Below are 19,431 nucleotides of genomic sequence, written 5' to 3' on the forward strand. Positions count from 1 at the left end.
CCCTTTTCAGGGTCCATCTTCTCCTCCCTGCTCTGCCTACCTATAGGGACCATAAGGATGTCCTCCCTTGTGCCCAACTCTTCTCTGAAGGAGACCTGGGTTCTCTGTCCCCTAGCAAGAGGCCTTCTTAAAGGAGATTTGCTCTGGACACCCACACTCCAGCAGGGCACCCTTGGCACCCCTGCCTTGGACAGGTCATTTCATGAAGTTGGTCTTGCCTCTCCATCTGGATGATGAATTCCATGAGGACAGAAGCCACATCTCCTCCTTCTCGGAGTCCTCCTCAGGAAGTCCTTTCGACTGAACAAATCAGCCCCAGCCAGCCTCTGGACACAGAGAGGGAGGCCGTGTGTGAGTGTCACAGAGCCATGGCAGCCCCTCTCCACTGGGTGTCATTTTTCCACCATAGCACAACGACACCATCGCTCCTCCATTCTTTACCAACCACCCCAACATCCTCCCTCTGGGCTCCATCAACCAAGAGCCCCAAGTGTGCAGCACTCCATGTGTGTAGTGCGCCACACATCCTGAAAGACACTTTCCCTGTGTCTTCTCCATCTCTACAACCACCGTGGAGTCTTCCCTCCCTACTGCAGCACCTTTGGAGATACCTGGAAAGTTACAGGAGCACTGGGGTGGCTTGGTGCTCATCCTCACAGCCCCCTCAAGTCACAGCCTGCAGCAAGGTGCTGTGAAAGGCATCTGTTTCAGTACAAGGCCCATACTTGTACCCCGTGTTGGCCCAAAGTTACTCAGTGGGGAAGCACAGTGATGCCTCTTTGTTGCTGAACCTCAAAGAACCCATGTCTTGGGTAGCATCATGGAAGGGAAGGAAAGTAAGAGAGGTTGCCGAGGAGACCAGCCAACCTCTGTCCTTTCCCCAGGGGTCTCTCTGCTAAAGGAGGAGTGGTGGGCTCCATGTTATTGGCCCAGTATCAGTTGGTGGAGTTTTTCTTTTATGAAACACAACCATCCCCACCTAAACCAAACCCACATTTCTGAAAGGGGTGAACTCACTTTCTCATTGCTAGCTTTGAACTTGCAGACCTCCCACGGTGCCAGTAATTGCATCGCCAATGAGACACAGAAGGGCACCCATAAGCAACATGAAATGCGAAAGGTAGGTGGGACTCCTATCACTGAAATTCACCCATGCGTCTGCCATGAGCATAAGCATGGGCCTCCCGAGGGCTGGCCAAGGAGGTTCCCCAAGCTCATGCTCCTCTTTGCTCACGGCAGCCCTCTCCATGCGTCAGTCATCCACAGCCACCTCCACAATTCTACCATGTCCTTATGCCAGCTGGGCTGTGATTTACTTAATATTTTTCTTTAAATTAACTTTAAATCAACTCATTTATTTTTTTTTAACTTAGCCTCACCTTAAGCAATAACATCTGTGAAATCACAGCTATGATGTGCCAGTTATATTTTCCTAATAGGTCTTAAAATACCCAACTGTTAAAATTTAAAATCCATCTATCGTCTAAAATAGTCTTATGTAGAGTGAGCCACATTTGGAGAGATACTGTGCAACCTAGAGTGCAGGATAAATGGGCCAGGCCAGGACTATCTCTGAGCACAGAACAGGGTTTGAGGGCACTAAGTACAGCACCCACCAACCCACCCACACCCCCACCTATGCCATTCCTACTCCTCTGGGAGTCTGAGGCTTTGCAGATTCACACAAGATTCCACTTTAAGAATGACGACCTTTGTTGGTGCCTTGGGTACAATTTCATAATGGAAAGTCATTGCCCTGTCACTTTCTAACCTAGAGAAGGATTCTCAGTAGCACCACAATGAATGGTCAACAAGTTTCATTCTGATTCCCTAAACTCATTGTCAAGAGTTTATGTCACTGCCAAAACAGTCCTCCCTGAGAAAAGCAAACGGCCAACACAAGAACAGAGGAAGGGAAGCTGACCCTGTGTACTGATCAGGAGCCTTCCTCTCAGCACATCACAATGGTCACAAAACTGTGACTTCGGTCCGAAAAATGCCATCAGAGCCTCTGCAATAAGGAAGAGGCATATTCTTACGCCACCCAGTGAAGTCTAAACAGACAACTTTTGTGCTCCATAAAGTGTGAATACTTCCTGTACATGAACAACTGCCCTGGGTGGTCCTCAACCTGAACCGAGGATGGAAGTAAGGAGAGTGCTTTCTAAAAACTAGAATAAAAAATTTTCAAATAAAGGAAGTGTAATCACCCATATAAGAAAGCATCAGAAAATAAATGACACAGAAAAGGAAAAGTTGTTGGATGCCTATTCCATGCAAATCATCCCCAATCCCACCAAAAAGAGAGGGAGGGAGGGAGGGTTGAGTTGCTACAAATTGCTCTTAGATTTGTTGTTGCCGGACACCTTCAAGTTGGTTCTGACTCAGCAATCCCACGTGACAGAGTAGCAATGCTTCATAGGGTTTTCTTCGCTGGAATCTTTCTGGAAATGGGTCACCGAGTCTTTCTCCCTTGGAGTCACTGGGTGGGTTCAAATCACCATCCTTAGGTTTGCATCTGAGCACTTAACTGTCGGGCCACCAGGGCCCTTTTCTCTCAGATTTACATTCAGAAATATCATAGGTTTCCAACCATTTGCTTGTCTTCCCCTCTGGATCAAATTCTATAATATTTAATGCTTTACTTATTCAAACGTAGTAACGAATAAATACGGAAAAAATAAATGTTTAAAAATTACTCTATATGACCTGTCAGTAAAGAGGTAATAGCAGAAAAATACACATTCGTAAACCATTCATATCACATGGCGCTAATCAGTGAGGGTAACCAAGGTGCTCACGGATAAGGTGTGGGGATAACTCTTTGATAACATATTCTAACACACTTTCCTTTGCTGTCTTAAAGGCATTGTCAACTATAAATTAAACATGAGTTGCCAGGAAGACTTCTGGACACACGAGGAGGATTTAGGCCCGCCTCACACCCTCTCTTAAAGCAAACCTCAAGATCCCAGGCTGTGAGGCTTTCTCTTCTCTCCGTTTAACAGAAGGATGGAGCCAGTTTTAGTTTTAAAGACTTTCTGTGACCAGAGTCATTGGAAGTGAGGTTGGTGTTGTAGGTTGGATAGGCAATGCCATCATGTTTGTAGGCACAATGGACCTTTTCAAAGCGTACTACTTCCATCTAACCACAAGATGGTCCCTATTCTCTGATGTACTACCAATGGCCAAAATGGCAGCGAGAATGTGAGTCAATCCCTCCCGAGCTGTTCTACACATGCTCACATGTAAACATGAGGAGTGAGGACAGGGGGAGGAGGCCAGGAGTGGAAGGGAGGGGAGCCGCCCTCAGCAGCTGCACTGCCTGTCCTTACTGCCTCAGTACCTAGAAGGTCCAATAATACTAGTAACAAGATAGCTCGCTGTGTACGCTCCACCTCGACTGGGTCAAAGACGCTTTCTAGAAAGGACATTCACCTAACTTCCGTTTTCTGGGGTCCAGAGTTTGAAGTGAACAACAAAGAAGTAAGTCCCTACCTGACTTGTTGAGTGAGCACCTCCTCCATTGCACACGGGTCTGCCCCCAGCAGCTGACCTCAGGGTGGACCCTGGCCTGTCAGTCACCACCTTCCCTCCCAAAGGTTCTCAGGCCTTCCTGGGAGGCAGGCCAGCCATTGCATTCAAGGCTCGGCGTATTCTTCAGCACCACGCTGTTCAGTTCTTCAGCGTAAACAGAGTCGACCTGAAGCTGGTCAGCTGCTAGCCACATGGTGGTAATGAGCCCAAGAGCCTGGAGTTCACAATTATTTCAGATTTACTCTCTTCCTGATCTTTCATTTTATCAGCAAAACATCCTCTTGGCAATGGGTCTTAAGCTAAAACTTAAAGAAAAAGAAATGCAAGGAAGAGTCCACAAAAAGCATGGCATATGAAAGGAAAATATTCAGACCTCAGCCTCGGCCTTGACCTTTTACTGTCTTTTAACATTAAACATTTGCCCCACCTTCGAAAAGATAAATGTGGCTTTTGATGACAGCCAATGTTATCTGAGGATTAAAATAGCCCTCTTGCAGTGCTCAACATTAAAGTCTTCCGCATTTGCAAAATTGCAAACAGATGCAACTCAAGTACCTGCAAATAATCTGCCAAGACCAATTTCAAAAGGGAGATTTCAAAATATGTGGAAGTCATTAGGACATGTATTATTTTTGCAATGAATAGGCGCCAGGAGTGTCTCAAGGAGCAGATGGGTGCTACTTTGTTTATAAAAGATCAACAGAATATTCGGCTGTAAATGAAGACATATAAGCTATATGAAACAATTATGGTAAAATGGTGAACATTTCAAAGCTAATTGTAATGGTCTTTTAAGATCTGAATTCCTCATTTCTTACTGCATGCTAAAATATCATTTTAGTTTTGGGTCTTGATTGATATAATTACCAAAATGACAGAAAATTAAAGTAAATGCTGTCAGTTTTACTGTTGTAAATGTTGTCACTTTATCACTTGTTTACAGTTGCACCAATACTGATAAGTGAATATTTTTCAACATGAATAAAAAATGTGACCTCCATCTCCCAGAAATCTTCAAAAAGGACAACCCCAAACATTAAGAACTCAAGCAGGCAGAGTGAACCTCAAACTGCATTATGCCAGAATTCCAAATAGCCTCTCCTCTCTCGTGCACATGCCCAGCTTCAGAAAGCCCCTGATGCTAATAAAAATCTCCACAACATCACAGAGGAAAAACAGAAACCGCAAACATTCGCCCTCACCCTGGTCTCTGTGTGTCTGTGTCACCGCCCAAGCAGGCCTGAGTTAAGCCCCTGTTCTATTTTCCTGCTTTATATTGGTAATCATGTGAATTAGATAATTACTCATGGAAAATGTGATTAAACATACGTCGCTATTGCCAATACCGAATCATGAAGAAAGGGCATTTCTGCGAATTGCTTTTAACATAAATAGCAAACTGGGCTCGTAAAAAATGTCCAATTAAGCCAATACCTAATGATAGATGAGCTGATACTGTGACTTTCGAGATGCAAATTGGATGCAGGAGGAAAAAAAAAAAAAAAAAAACAAGGAGTCTTAGAAGATATCCTGGATTGACATCTCCACACAAAAGACTTTTTGCCTGGGATGCTTTCACTATCTCACTAACTCCTCCAAAGTTGAGCCTCCTCCTTTCCCCTTTTTGTACAATCAAGTTTCTGTGGGGCCTTCCATTCTGCTCTGAAATGCTCTCTCCCTGACTGTATATTTAGGGGATAGGGTGGGAGAGAGGAGGGAGAGAGAAACTTAGGCGAAAGACACAGGCCTGGAAAGGGGAGCAAAGAAGAGGCTGCCCAGGAAGGAAACGCGAGGGGAGTGGAGGCCGAGGACCAGCTGCCCCCACCGGCTGCCTCCAGATGTGCAGGGGCCTCAGGGGGCTCAAGCGCTCTCCTCCCCACCCAAGTGCCTCCTCTTGATACTAATCACCCAGGAGCGATCTCAAAGGAGGATGTTGGCTTCAGCATCTTCCTTCCTCCCTTCCCTGCCTCACCAGAGCTGCTTTTCCGTAAATCTTTAAACCAAGCGCACATATTCTCCCATGACAGGGTCCCTGCAGACGAAGATCTGCACCCTACAATCACTGATGAAATTTGTATTGACTCCAAAATCAAAAGTAATGAGAAGAAAATTGGTTCACAGCCTGACCTGACAGTTCCAGACTGCTGTATTGAAGTTGCAGAAAGACATTTTTTTATTGTCTCCAGATTTCAATTAACGACATTGAGCCACCCCATCCTCCCATTATTAGTTTGAACAGAAGATCAGATTTAAGAAGTTTCACTAAATTAATTACCGTAATTGTATCTTGCATTTCAGGAAAACCTTCCGGTTTTGTAAAGGGAAAAGATTCCTTTAACAAACTGTGGGCCACACAGCATCCCTCAAGCCAAAAACACCCACCCTAAGACATGTTATTGAGGTTCACGTAAGCGCTTCTGCAAAAAATTGTGCGTGCGTGTAGGGCATGTCAACTCTGCGCAGGGTCATGAAATCCAAGATCGTCTCAGCTACAACTATGTCTTTGCAAACATTTCTGGTGAGGTGTTAGGGCCAAGTTCAAATGTCTCATTCTCTTAAGCCATATGCTCACAAGAAATTAATAACAATGGGAAGCCTACAAACAATCACCCTTATTGCCACAGAGGAGAGCTGTCTTCTTTTGAATGAAAAAAAAATGAATCTATCCAGACAACTATCATTGCCCCTATCTGGAGTAAAAATGCAAATTATGCCACACAGTGCTAAATTATGCCGGGATATTTCATAACGTGAATTAATACCCACTAGAGGCTAAGCCGAGATCATCAAACTCATTTCACATAAGACAACGAATTTAACCACCCGTGACTCAATGAGTGAGAAGTTAACTCACTAGCCAGCAACACTAACCACTCTGAGATAGGCAGTCTTTAAATAAAAGAACCCATTTTAAAGACTTTGCCGTCCAGGACTAACTTTCTCCCACGTTTCACCAGCCGGCAGAACTGAGCACTGACTGCTCTCAGCTCACAGCGCTTGGAAGTTATTTCTAGGGAGATGAGGCTGCATCTAGTCACCATCTTCGATAAAGCTCAAGGAACACCCTATTTCACTAAAGTGAAACCACAAAAACAAATGCATTCTGATACTTGGCACTCTCTGCACAGTGGGGCTACCGACCGACTCCTTGTGACTGAAGCAAATGTCCCATTTCAAATCCACATTTGAAGGTTCACATTCCAGAGAAGGTTTGAATGGTCTTTCTTTTTATTTTTTTTTTTTAAACAAGATCTCTTTTTTTTCAAAAATGAACAATCAGATTTAAGACAACGCTCCAGAAGAGGTGGAAAAAAAAAAAAAATCAAAGGCTCTCTCTAGCCCATCGCCAAATGTACCCCTAATACATTTAAACAATAAGGCGGACTGTGTTCCTCTCCTGGAATAACACCGTCCATATGAATCCTAGGAATTTAGTATATCTGACAGTTTCTCTCAACCACCCATAACATTCTTTCCTGTCTCATTGGAGCTGGCAAAGGAGAATTCTGTAATTGAGTGGTACAGAACATGTGCCCTCCTTGCTAGAAGATGACAGATGGATTATAAAAACTTCAAAGCAAAGCATTTGGAGCACCAGGGGAGAGATAGTGGGTATCTGAACTCCCCGTCTTTACCCAGGAGACAATGGCACTCTGACATGGAGCATATATCAAGGAATGGTGTAACTAGATAGACATAATCTTTCTTTTCACTAAGTATTTAACATTCTGTTAGGAACAAGTTTCAGCCCAGCTAAAGTGCAACTCATCTCCATGTTAATCGTCATAGTGCGATGGTGACACGGCCCCCCTTCCCAATTGTGCCTAAATCAGTCTTTTGAAACCCGATTTTTTAAAGGACAGGAACAGCTTCTGCTTTAGGCAGAAGTAGAAACGAAGCACCGGGTTAGGATTAGTGCCTTTTCTGATTCCCTAATCTGATGAGGCGTTTCTTTGTCATGCTTGTTCCCCTGGCTTGTGACTACAGCAGGGCTCTCACACATGGCTCACGGACCACATGTCACCAATTACCCATCTCAAAGCACAGGCGTGACTCACCTGAGCCCAGCTGAGGCTGGTGGAGCTACCCCACACGTCCTCAGTTACCACAACCCCTTGTTCCTCCTTCCCAGGCCCCCATCCCATCCACACGCAACAGAACCTGAATGAATGGCACAGTCACTTCTTGCTTGATCATCCAGCCCCAAAATCCAACCAGGCAGATCAAGAGTCACAAGCAATTCCTCAAAAACAAGCTCTGTGGGGCTGGGCAGTGAGGACAGAGGCCTGGAGCTGCGGCTGCAGCCCCAACGACAGAGCGGGCCCCTGGCCCTGGAACATGGCTCCACGCTGAAGCCCAAACTGCAAGATGACTCGTGTTGATATGATGAATGGTAAGCCCCCAAAAACCTTACATTTTCTATGTCTCTTAAAATTTTGATAGAGACATAAAATGGCTTATAGAATTCTAATTATAGCAACAGACTTCAAAAAATGTCTCAATGTCAGAGATTAGTGAATCAAAGGCACATTTTTAAAATCAATTCTTCCTTCTGAATATTAACAGTATTTATCATTCACACTGCCCTCTAGAAACACCAGCCAGCTCTCTGCCCATTTGACTAGGAGGGTGTCCTGCGGTGATGAGGCTGATGAAAGGAGAGGTCCCAGGGGGTGAAGATTTGCCCAGAAGGTAAAAGTCACAACTGGAACGAGTGCCCTAGTGCATCCTTCAGCAACCTAGTCCAAATCTCATCAATTACCTATTGCTTTCACCACCACCACCACCACCAGCACCACCACCCTCACTTCCAAACACTCTATACACCTTCTTTAAAACACTACAAAATAAAGGACATTAAAATAAAATTACTTTTATAACTTATGAGGAACACAGCAACTTTTCAGAATTTTTTTAAAACAACCAGTTGCATGGAGTTGACTCTTCACTCATGGTGATCCCATGTGTCAGACAACTGTGTTCCATGGACTTTCAGTGCCTGGTTTTTCCGAAGTAGATCACTAGGCCTTTCTTCTGAGGTCCCTCTGGGTAGATGTGCACCTCCAACCTTTTGGTTAGCAGCTGGGCATGTTAACAACTTATACCACCTAAGGACTCCTTAAATAATTCACTCACTGCCATCGAGTGGATTCTGATCCATAGTGACCTCCGTTGGGTTTCTAAGGCTGTAAATCTTTTTTTTTGTTTTTTAATTTTTATTGTGGTGAAAACATACACAACAAGACATTCATTAACACAGCAACTTCCATATTTACAGCTCAGGGTCACTGATCACGTTTTTCACGTTATGCCACCATTATTGCTATCCTTTTCCAAAATATTCCACCACAATTAGCATAAACTCAATGCCCCACAAACAAAAGCTCCCCTTTCCCCCTCCCTCCTACCCCTCATAATCACTAATAATCTTTGGTATATATATAGATTTTTTTTCAACCTATCTAGAAATTTTACCTCCCTTCCCCTCCCATCCCAGGTAACCAATAAAGTTTCCTTCTATCTATAAACCTTTCCTTGACTTTTTACAATAGTGGACTAATACAATATTTATCCTTCTGTGATTGACTTATTTCACTCAGCATAATGTCCTCCAAGTTCATCCACATTATGCAGTGTTTTGCAGATTCTACATTATTCTTTAGGGTTGCATAGTATTCCATTGGGTGTTATCTATTCCTCAATTGATGGGCACTTAGGTTGTTTCCATCTCTTTGCTACTGTGAATAGTGCTGTGATGAACATGGGTATACACACCTATTTGTCCCCTCTAAGGCTATTAATCTTTACAGAAGCAGACTGCCCCATCTTTCTTCCATGGAGGGACTGGTAGGTTCAAATTACTGACATTTTGGTTAGCAGCCAAATGCCTTAACCACTATACCACCAGAGTTCCTTCTTCAAATAACTAGATACCCCTAAATATCCTCACAGTTGGGAATCCTCTCCTGCTATCCCTGTGTCAGCACAATAAAATGCTTTCTAAACCACCAAGCTAACTGACCAGGTATTTGGCCTGGAAATAGCTGTCTGGGTCAGTGTTGACATACCCTCCACCTTATCTCAACACCTGATCTACACCCTTACACAGGTACAAGTTCCCATTTTCTGGGTTCCTCTGTGATTGATTGTGGATGGTTCCAGTCAGAGGTGTCACAGACTCCATTGGTGGTTTGTGACTATGTCTATTCATTCATACATGAGGCATGCCTGCTCTCAAGGTTACTTCATGCCAGTGGCCAGCCAAACCCAATAAATGCTTCTAAGACAATTTTTGTGTGCCTAAAGGAAGTTGCAAGAGCTCTGGTGGCATAGTGATTAAGGCACTTGACTGCTAACCAGAAGGCTGGTGGTTCAAACCCACCAGCCACTACTCAGAAGGAAGGTTGGGCAATCTACTTCCCTAGTGATAATGCCTCAGAAACCCAAGGAGGAGTTGCTGTGAGTCAGATCCAACTCAAGGGCAGTGAGTTTTTTGTTTCTTTTTTTAAGGAAGTTGTAAGGAGCTCTGGTGGCGTGGTGCCTAAGGCATTTGACTGCTAACCAGAAGGTTTGCAATTCAAACTCACCAGCCACTCCATAGAAGGAAGACTGGGCATTCTACTTCAGTAAAGATTTACCACCTCAGAAACCCAGTGGGGGTCATGGAATCGACTAGATGGCAGTGACTTTGTTTGTTTGTTAAAGGAAGCTGTGGACAAGAAGACGGAGGGGGGAAAGGCCTCATGCCCCAACCCTGCACACGCTCCTGCCTCTTCCATGCCCTCTGAGGCACTGAAAGCTCGTGGGAAGACTGACAGAATGGTCCACAGCCAAAGCCTGCCAGGCAAAAGAATTTCAAGAAACACTACCTAAAGTGAATATAATTTTTTAAAAAAAGGGGACAACTTTAATATTCTTTTTTCTTTTGTCTTTTTTTTTCCCCCCTAATCAAGGCTAAACTATCCCTTGAAATTTTGGCAAAATGTTAAGGAGGCTATTTTTAAATGGCCATTTGGACTGCAAGTCAAACACCTGTGTGTTCCAGCTCACGCTCTCCATTTCCCAACATATTCTAGAAAACTCAGTGCACCAACAAATGTAAAAGCTTGAGCCTTTTTTTTGCCTAAAATCATTGGCACCTATATGAACAATATAAGGTTGAGAGTGCTTCCACCTCATAGGTGATGCCAACAGCATCAGAAATGGTTTCTGGTTGGCCTCCAGCAGTGGAGACACAAGGTCTCATAAGGAACCATGCCCATCATGATAGCTGACTCCCAAGGTTACCCAGAGAGGGCCCTTGCTCCCCAATGGGAATGGGGAATCTTAACATCCCAGGAGCTGACTCTTGGGGTGATTAGAAGACAGGCCCTAAATGTTTATCCTAAGAGTCTCTGGATGGTGCAAATGGTTAAATGGTTAACATGCTCAGCTGCTAACTAAAAGTGTGGGGCCTGAGTCTACTCAGAGGAGCATTGGAAGAAAAGCCTGGCAACCTACTTCTTAAATATCAGCCTTGAAGACTCTGTGGAGCCCAGTTCTACTCTGCACACATGGGGTCTCCACAGGGGGTCACTGAGGGTGTGCAGGGAGCAGACTGCACCAAGGAACACTGTCAGACGTGATGATGCCAAAAGGACTGTCACCAAATCGTTTGTGCCATGTTTCAGCAGACATGTATTGTTTTTCATAGTAATATCTCTGCAGTTAGTTATAAAGGAGCTCTGGTGGCGCTGTGGTCAAAGTGCACCACAGCAAAAGGTCGGCAGTTAGAACCCCCCAGCCACTCTGCAGGAAGAAGATTCAGCAGTCGGCTTCTGTAAAGATTCCCAGTCTTGGAAACCCTAGGAGGTCACCAGGAGTCAGAACTGACTCAATGGCAGTGGGTAGTTAGTTATAACAACAAAAACTATTTTTCATAAGCCCAGCTTACATGTACCCATTTATTTACAAGGCTAAAAAGGTTACCTAGTGCCGCTCTGACAGGAATATACCACAAATGGGATGGCCTTAACAAACAGGAGTTTATTCTCTTATAGTTTTGGAGGCTAGAAGTCCAAGTTCAAAGTGCCAGTCTCTAGGGGCTGGGTGAAAGCCCCTCAACCTTGGGGTTCAGCTCTACCTTCTGCTCCCAGTCCACTGGAGCTAGAGGCTTTTCTTCACTCAGATAGCTGCTGACTGCTGAGACTGACAAACCCAAGGTTGACAATTAAAAAGGCACAGTCCCAATGTTACCAAACCCCATGGCAGGCCATTAATTTAAGTCCATTGTAAGTCCCAAGGTCGGCAGAGCATGGCAGGCTACTGAACAACAACACAGCTACATGCAGGGTCCAAGCGTGCCATAACCTAGAGACCATTCCCAAAGCTTCTCCTTATATATGGGAAGCAGACCACATTCCCTAAGGCAGCTACTCAGCTGCTCACAGGAGATTCCACCATGGAGTTTATTACTGGTCTCATCATGGGGAATACTATATTCAGCTGCCCAGACACTCAACCAGGCCCAGCCAAGTTGACACGCAAACTAAACTACCACACTATGCTAATTTAATATTTGAACCTTCTACTGTGCTCTGGCCAGAACTGTCATTATACCCCAATCACAATGATGCTCAAAATCACATTTTGTGTACATATGTGCTCCTAGCACACACTATTGTTTTCACTGCTGGTGGTGTCTTTACCATAGCTGAGTTTTTCAAAGTTTCTGGTGCTCTAGCTACAATATTGTAGTGGTTATTATTTGTGAGCCTGTATCAGTAACTTTTTTTGAAAATGAAGTAGTAATTGAAGGAAAAGAAAAAGTGATATTCAGGAATTACTATTTACAAATAACATTAGTACAAAAATCAGTACTAAGGATTCTGTATGGTCTGGTACAAGAGGAGGGCCACAGGCGTGGAGGTTGACATCACAAACTTCCACACTGGGTAGCACCAACCCTAGTGATGCCAGTGGGTCATCATGAGTGGGAATTGACTCAACAACAACTGGTATAAATGCTCATCACAAACCAAGTCACAGGTCTCGAGTTCAGGAAAGCCTTAAACCTAAGCACTGGGCAACCTGATAGACAGATCAAGGGTGCCTTGAAGACTCCCCAACAATGCAAGGACAGCAACAGCAGCAGCAAACATAAATTGCATTTTTAAGTATTTGGCATTTGATATCTGCCCCCTCCCAGGAGAGAAGAAAAAAAGAAGGCAGCATCAAAACAGTCATTATGGATAAATGAGAACTATGTTGTCCTTATATATATTATGCATTGTAGTCCTGTTGAATCATATGGGGGTGGTGGTGCTGGTAAATGTATGGAGGAGAAGAACCCTAGTCAGTCATTTCTGCGCTTAGGCAACCGAGGAAGCTGCCCTGGCCCTGTGTCTGCATATTGCCTGGCTGTCAGACTCCAAAGCTCAGTGAGTTCTCCAAGCAGGAGAGTCCCTCCTCTCCTAGCACCTGCCCCAGTGAAGCACTGCTCTGGGCTTTGGCCAAATCAATCAGCTCCACCGGCCACTTTCCCCAAGACTCTTATAGAATCGACTTCCAGCAAAGGATAGAAAGCACTCCTTGACAAAATGCAGACGAGCACTTCAGCAAGACACGATGCCAGAGAGACATGCCTCAGGCCCCCAAAACACACCAGCACTGGCTGCACGCAGCTCAGTGCCTCAAGAACTGAGCCCGAATGTGCCGCAACAATGTGACAGACCTTTAAATCACCCATTAATGTATATGTTCCCTGTAGATGAAACATAGACATCCCCATCAACAAGAGGCGAAAGGGCCAGGGTCTTTGAAGGAGGCCTGTACAAGAAAGTCCTTTTTAAGAGTGCATTTTCATCTTCCTTTTTTACAGTGATCTTCTGCCATGGTAGAATGTAAACACCACAGGAAGAGACAGAATCGTGAATTAAGGATTTGGACGCCTTGCCTTAGAAGTAATCTTCAAAGAATGCACATCCCAAACATCAGAGTCGCACAACAAGGCTCTGAGCTGCTTGCGACTAGCTGGAAAACAGCACAGGTCACACCTATTATTACCAGTTGGGTCCTGAATTGCTTTTAAAAATCAATAGAAAACATGTTCTTACATCTCATCTACTTGGCAAGAGGGCAGATTCAGGGAGTGCTATCTTTGCCAGAGAAAAAAACCATTTAAAGGATGTTCCCCTAAATGTCCCCAACTGTCATAAAGCATGTTCCCCTAAATGTCCCCAACTGTCAGCATAAGCAAGAACAAAGCTCACAGCTGGAGTTCTTGGGTGTTACAAACAGTTAACGTGCTCATCTGCTAACCAAAGGGATGGGGGTTCAAGTCCACGCATGGGTGCCTTGGAGAAAAAGCACTGGTGATCTAATCCCAGAAAATCACAGCCACTGGAAACACACATGACATTGCCATGAGTCAGAGTCAATTCACCAGCAACTGGTGTTAAGCTGACATCTATCTCTTTGATAGACACTTCCCCCAGAAAAAGGTAGTGGAGACTGATGGCTTTGGGAACTGCCCACCCAGCCTTCACCCGCTCTTCCACCTCCACTCTCCAAGAAGGCACAGGCTGGCCAATGTGGTCCTCAAGGACACTGCACAGCTCCCTCTCTATTCCTTCAACCAAATCCAAGTGATGACAGCCACAAAATAAGTAAGTCCAACAACACAGCACGGCGAGGAGGGCCCGGGGGGGGAGGGTCTTTACCTAATTCAGCACTTGCTATGAGCCTGGTTCCTGGTAAGTCACTCAGTGCTCTGAGCCTCATGCTCCTTGTTTGGAAAATCAGTCGGATCACTCCACCTGGCAGGACTGCCGAAGATTCCCGGAGAAAACTCTGGTGAAAGTGCTCGTAAAATGTGCACAGTGGTGTGCGACAGCCTCCCCCTCCTCCTCTTTGTCATTTCTATTAGTAGCATTGACATTAGCAGCTCTGTTACAACAGTCATTCCCAATCAGTTAGGAGCACAGTGCCAGGCACTGAGCAAATGTTTGCCTAAGAGTTGAAAGGAGATCAGTATTTTATCCCTGAAGATCATTTTCTTTAGAAAAACTCAGGTGAGGGCATCCCCAAAACCCAAAGGCAAAATCCAGGAAATGAGCTGAATGTGCTTTTGTGAGTGCAGAACCCAGAAGCATCTTTTAAGATTAAATCTGTATGAAAAGCAAAAAAGTCAAATGCTGAACGATACATTAATTATGCAGAACCAAGGATCTGGGAGAGGTTAAACCCCAATTTGGCAGCAAATTGAGTTCTTTTATTTGATACAAAATCTATACATGGCAAAGCTTTGTCCTTCCTGCTTAATTTCACCAAACTTCTCGGGGAGGGGCTGCTAAAAAGAAAAAGGGAGTAGACATCCATTGACTCCAGCGTCTTCCTTGTTAAGGGGTGAAAACTAAAGGTGTCAGAAAGAATGGCTTTTCATAACGACTACTGGCAAAGGTCAAAAGTCAAACACACCTGGAGCAGTATTAATAACACCTTGTCCCACCTGCTCATTTAGGGAGCTATGAAGACTATTTCTAACTCACGTGGAATAAGAAGTTTATAAGATTAAAGGTTAGGAGTCCCTTTCCAATCATATGTGCTCACTGCAGCTAGATCTTTAAATAATGTCTCGCCAACTTCACCATACAGAAATGTGAAGACTTTTTAGCCACCCAAACTTTGGTTTTTTTGTTCTGTTTTGATAGGTTGGTTGATTTGGTTTAAAGCTACAAGTTCTTAAAATCATTGATGAGGATTTGACAAACAATGATAATTCCTCTTCTGTCTTCTACTATTTTCTAACTGGTCTGAATTCCAGATACAAAGATCCGGCCACCAGACCACATGTTGCTCTCAGGTGAATGAAGTGAGATCAGTTCTGCCCAGCAAAACTTCTTAGTGGACTGAGGTCAAAAGGAGGAGTTATGGGACTTCTGTTGCCCTGAATGGGGGGCTTCCTGGTGGTGTCACCTGTGCTACAAGGTGACAGGCTCATGGGAGGATACACAACTGGAATTTCCTCTGTGACTGTGGACTGGAACAATCTCTGACTTTGCAAAAAGTTGCCAAATTGGGACTACCTGGAGAAATCCAACTAGGCAATAAATAAGATTTGCTAATGTTTAAGCACTTCTCCATCTTCATTTCATAAAATGTCAGAGGAGAACTGGAAAAGGCCTCCTGGACCAGCAGGTCTCAGAATAGGCTCCACAGACAATAGTACCACCCACTAAATTAAACCGTCCAGGTGCAGCCCAGGAATCTGAATCCCAAATTATTCTTTTGCCTGTCAAAGTTTAAGAGCCATTTGTCTAGAGAACTTTCCCATTTTATAGAATGGGAAACTGAGATCCAACTGGGGTAATAAATTGCTCAAGTGAATAGCCAAGCAAGGACCATGACTCACACTTTTGCCTCCATCCTGTGTTTGATTCTGAATTGCACACTGGCCTGCAATAAGGCATACAACAGGTTCCTCATATACGCATATTTTCTTTTATTCACACAACAAAACAGCTAGAACACAGCAATTAAGTAGGAAGCTGGAGACCTAGAGATTCTGGGAGAAGACAGGCTGGAAGGCAGACATAAGGAATCAATGTCAAAATCTCAGCGGAAAACTGTTAGAGCCAGGTTCCACCCAGCCTTCTGGTGGGAGGTGACACCTTCCTCCTTAATTAGAGGCAAATGCCAATAGGACACCACAAAAAACCATAACATCAAGAGATTTCTTACTCTACATGAACAAGGAACCCATTCTTAGTTCTTCACTCCACAAAAATTTTAGGTTTGAGTAATGGTGGTGTCAAGTCTCCCGAATAGAGTCTTATGGCCTTTATTTTAAAATAATAATAATTAATAGACATCTTTGCTCATTAAACCAACCACATTGCAAATAGCCCATGAGGTCTATAAATCATGAATAACTCAATGGGAAATTGGTATAAATATTTTCAGAATAGCCATGTTCCTAACTCTCTTGTCATTCAAAAAGGTGGTTTGGTTTTGTTTGTTTTCCTATCCTCTCCCATCCTATCTTGTGGGATGGATAGGGAAGTGTTAAGCAAGGCATTAGCACATTAAGAAAAGAAAAAGGAAAGTACTGTCCTCAAGAAGCTTTCAGTCTAGTTAAAGACTATATATATATATATATATATATATATATATATATATATATGGAAAATATATGTCTATTGAGCACACCGAGTAAGTAAATAATATGAAGAAAAGGAAGAAATGTCATACAATAGCAGATACCATGGGACAGACAAGTGAAAACTGAGACTTGTGGGATATTCATTCCCAGAGTCATTTTCATCTTTTCTTTTTCTTTAGGAATCACTGGTTGTTGCTGGCTTGTGGGGAGGAAGAAGATGATGAGCATTTCCAACTCTTTCAGAAAATGACTTCTTCAAGTTGCACAAGCATCATAAAGCACCCCAAGATGGAGTCACTTGGGCAACAGGATGTGACATAGTTTGAAAGTCCTTGCCCCCCTTGCTGCAATCATCCTCTGTGATTCAAGTGTCTTGTTGAAGCCAGTGGGGTTACTCCACCTCACTCATCAGTCAAATGAGTGGCTCACCAATCAGGGAGCCAAGACAGCATCTTCTGCAAGCTCCACGGCTCCTCTGCCCAGGGACCCCCATCAAGTGCTGCCAAAGACGAAATGCTGAGCGACTAACAACTCTGTCTATGTTAATCAGGGCCCCACACAGCTGGCTCTCAGCAGTGACGAGAACCCGACAAGAAATCTCCGTGCCCCACGTACTGATGTTAAGGGAGAGGCCTACTGTTGGGACTCTGTGGCCCACCTCAGACAAAGTGGCCCAGGCAGAAAGATGGCCTGAGAGGAAGACTCAGTGGCCAAAACACACACCAGAAGAAATACCCTTGATTAAACCATTGCCCCCACAGGAGGAGAAAAAGTTGGCAATAACACCAATATATTTTTGATATAGTAACAACTGTTCTTTTGAACATCTATCATGGTGACCTCTTGGTAGTTAGGACAAAGGCACAGCTGAATCTTCTATCTCTAACAATGGAACAAAGGGTCCTTCATAGGAGAGTCCATTTCACGCCACAATGTTCTCCTCAAAAGGTCAAGGATACAGTCCCAAATCCATATATTTCCTTTGGGAAAGTAGAGTTCTTCCAAAGAATATTTATTAATTGGCACCCTTGGAGTCATCAGCCAGATAATCAAAGGCCCTGGTCTTGGAGAGTCGAGTCCTAGTGGATGGAGGCAGATGGCAAGCACGCAAACAATTGATAAAACCAATAAAGGTAAGGACTGTGGATAAAATGAAGTTAAGACAGTAAGACAGAAGATGACTGGGATAAGGTGGGAAAAATGGGAGGACAGGAAAGGGGGTGATATTTGAGTGAGACCTGAGAGATGAACAGGAGAGGCCGGGTGTGAGGGTGAGCATGAGAGGATTCCACACAGAGAAAACAGCTAGTGTCAAGGCCCTCAAGTGCAATCAAGCTTGACACGTCTAAAAAGCTGAGAAAAGAGAAGCACAGCTAGGGCCTAGGGGCTGGGGGTGGGGAGCAGGTGGGAGCTGGGTCAGCAGGACAGACACGGGGTAGGCCCTGATGGCTCCATTCACCAACTTGAGCTAATCCAAACTCCCCTCAAATGCATTTTTGTTGTCTAGCCAGTACAGTGGCCTCAATTCCAGCTTCAGCCTATTCTAAATCTTCCTAATGTTCTCCATTGGCATCTCCCAAAAGGAAAGAAACACCTGTCTCTGTGAGAAAACAAAAACCTTTGGGCAACCCCAAGGCCCGATGGTGCTGCCCTCTTTGCAACTGCTCAGGTGGGTCATATTTCTTCCTCCTTTCATGGCCAGGTGCTGGTCAAGGTGTTAATTAGCCAGATCACCCCTAGAGGGAGAAGCATCCAAAGGATGCTAAAAGCTTAAGGGGCAACGAGCAAAGGGCTGGCTGAGGCTCTCAGCAGCCTGAAAGTCTCTGTTGAAACAGAGGAAAGGTGAGGCAGTTGCGGGCAGACATCTGAGTTTTAAAATTCTTCTGTAATTATGGCCTTAGTTAAGAAAATGCAGAGACTTCACAGGATGATAAATATTAGCATGCTTCTCCAAGTTCAAGTGAGTTGTCAATAAGACAATTAAAGCAGCATCAATAATATGCACTGTATGTTATTATCGGTATTCTAAATCCCAGGCTTTTGTGATCTCCGGAAAACAAAGGACAGGCAGCGATGATACAAATACTTTTTGCACAAGTGAGAGATGTAATTCTGCATTAATGTGATGGCATAGTACATGGATCGTTCTTAAATACTGTATGAAGAACTCGGGGGTAAGGAAGAATGGGCTAGGTGGAAAAGACTCCTGCAATGGAAAATTAGCAATCCTATGTCCAAGGCGGATCAATCACTTACATCACGTGGCCCCAGTCAATAGGGGCCTGAATAAGTGCTAGCATTGACCTTAATCAGCTGTCAATTGGTACTCGGAAATCAGAAGCTCTAGACTCATTGAAAAAAGAAATAAGTGTGAGTGGAGAGGAAGCTAAGTGAAACTTTGGGTAAAATCAATGGACATAGCATTTAAGAGCATACACACACACATATATATATATGCATCCAAACAAAAAACCAAATTCACTGCCATAGAGTTGGCTCCAACTCATAGAGACTCCTCCTTGGGTTTCCAAGGCAGTATCACTACAGACGTAGATTGCCCCATTTTCCTTCCGAGGAGTGGCTGGTGGTTTGAACTGCCAATCTTCTGACTAGCAGTCAGATGCCTTAGGCACTATGCCACCAGAGCTCCCATACATACGCATTCATACATGCATACATATGTATACATGAAGAACCATATAGTATTGTGCTGGACTGGAATTTAGAATGAACCATTTCTTGAATACAAATTG

Source organism: Orycteropus afer, unplaced genomic scaffold (genome assembly GCF_000298275.1).
Source record: "Orycteropus afer afer isolate SDZICR_OR568_19922 unplaced genomic scaffold, OryAfe1.0 scaffold00009, whole genome shotgun sequence".
NCBI classification, from domain to species: domain Eukaryota; kingdom Metazoa; phylum Chordata; class Mammalia; order Tubulidentata; family Orycteropodidae; genus Orycteropus; species Orycteropus afer.